Source organism: Hibiscus syriacus, unplaced genomic scaffold, assembly GCF_006381635.1.
Source record: "Hibiscus syriacus cultivar Baekdansim isolate YM2019G1 unplaced genomic scaffold, ASM638163v2 tig00004046_pilon, whole genome shotgun sequence".
NCBI classification, from domain to species: Eukaryota; Viridiplantae; Streptophyta; class Magnoliopsida; order Malvales; family Malvaceae; genus Hibiscus; species Hibiscus syriacus.
Genome location: NW_024061997.1, coordinates 22,874 through 25,396, shown reverse-complemented (window position 1 = coordinate 25,396; position 2,523 = coordinate 22,874).

The following is a 2,523-nucleotide window of genomic DNA, read 5'->3' as shown; positions in this document are numbered from 1 at the left end:
GCACAATATTGGTGATCTGTCATACCTTAAACATCCAAGCATCCGATGAGTCTGACATACAACGTTCCAACATCTTCCACACACGTTTCCTAATCAGGAAATAACCATTCTCCATCATCATTGACAATGGTAGTTATGCTAACGTCATTAGCTCCAACGTTGTTGAATCACTCAAACTTCCTTGCCAACGACATCTGAAACCTTATTTCTTATAATGGCTTAATGATAGTGTTGAGATGAAGGTGGTTAAACAATGTCTCATTAATATCAAAATGGAAAAGTATTGTGACGATGTATGGTGTGATGTAATTTCGATGCAAGCATCTCACATCCTCCTAGGACGTCCTTGACAATACGACAATGACATCACATATTATGTCTGAAAGAACACTTACACAATTCCAATAAAAGGTAAACCGTTTCGACTTAACCCTTTACCCCCCAAAGAGATTCTCATATATCAACAACGAATTCTCAAGGAGACAAGGAACTTGAAACAAAAGGTAAAAGAGGCCACAACCGATAAAAGCCAAACAGATGACCCACAGGTGGTGAGTGACCCTCAATGTGAAAATAAAAGAGTGTCTCAAAACATTTATGTGAGTGCAAAAGACATGAGAGAGACCCTTTTTCAAAATAGGTCGTGTATTCTAGTCTATTTCAAGGACTCCGTTTTATCAACTATCACTAACATCACAGATTTGCCTAGTGTATTCTCTTCTCTATTACAGGATTTTCAAGATGTCTTAAGCAACCCACCGGATGGTTTACCACCTACAAGAGGAATCGAACATCAAATCGACTTCATCCCTGGATCAACCATACCAAACTGTCCCACTTACCGATACAATCTTGAGGAAATGAAGGAATTGGAACGATAAATAGATTCATTGTTACAAAAAAGACACATCCATGAGAGTCTTAGTCTTTGTGCGGTTCCCATCATCCTAGTTCCAAAGAAAGATGACATATTCTGAATGTGTGTAGATTGCCGACCTATCAATCGGATAGCAATCAAGTATAGGCATCCTATTCCACGCCTAGATGATATGTTGGATGAACTACATGGTGCAAGTATCTTCACCAAAATTGACTTGAAGAGTGGTTACCATCAAATTCGAATGAAAGAAGGAGACGAATGGAAAATAGCGTTCAAGACAAAGTTCGGCTTGTATAAATGGCTTGTTATGCCCTTTGGACTCACAAACGCTCCAAACACCTTCATGAGATTAATGAATCACGTTCTTAAGGAGTTTATAGGTAAATTTGTTGTCGTTTACTTTGATGACATTCTTATATACTCATCTTCTCTTGACTCTCATGTCATTCATGTTCGAATGGTTCTCGAAGTTCTTCGACAAGAATATTTATATGCTAACATGGATAAGTGTGTGTTTTGCAATGATGAGATTATGTTTTTAGGCTTTATAGTTAGTGTACAGGGTATCCATGCAGATAAAGAGAAGGTCAAGGCAATTCAAGAATGGCACACGCCTACTTCCATCACTGAGGTAAGATCTTTTCATGGTTTAACAAGTTTCTATTGTCGCTTTGTCAAAGATTTCTCAACCATTGCTGCACCATTAACCGAGATCATCAAAAATTCAGTTGCATTCAAATGGGGACCACTACAACAAAAAGCTTTTGAACTTCTTAAAGATAAGTTATGTTCTGCCCCTATTCTTCGCCTTCCCAATTTTGCTAACACCTTTGAGCTACAATGTGATGCTTCAGGCATAGACATTGGTGTCGTCCTCATGAAAGAAATACAACTTATCGCTTACTTTAGTGAAAATTAAAAGGTGCACAATTGAACTACTCTGCCTACGACAAGGAACTTCTTGCACTCGTCTGAGCACTCGAAGTGTGGCAACACTATCTTCACCCTAAAGAGTTTGTCATTCACACGGACCATGAATCACTCAAATGGTTAAATGGACAAGGTAAGTTAAACAAACGATATGCTCGATGGGTTGAGTTCATTGAATCTTTTCCTTACATCATCAAATACAAACAAGGGAAAGATAACATCGTAGCTGATGCATTATCTCGACGATACACACTTATCACTCAAATGCATGCTACTGTTATGGGTTTTACACATATCAAAGTACTTTATCCTAACGATCCAGATTTTTCTAAGATTTATAAACAATGTGTAAAAGGTTCTTTTAACAAGTTTTATCTTGTAAATGGCTTTCTTTTTCGCATTAACAGGTTGTGTATACCACAAGGCTCTTTGTGAGAGTTCTTGGTTCATGAGTCACATGCCGGAGGACTCATGGGACACTTCGGTGTTCACAAAACACTCGATATGGTCATGGAACACTTCTTTTGGCCGCATATGTGTAAAACAGTCGAAACGATTTATGCATCATGCATCACGTGCAAACAAGTAAAGTCAAAGGTAAATCCTAATGGTTTGTGCTCGCCTTTACCGATTTCTTCTTCTCCTTGGATCGATTGATCGATGGATTTTATACTTGGCTTACCCTACACTAAGAAAGGACGAGATAGTACTTT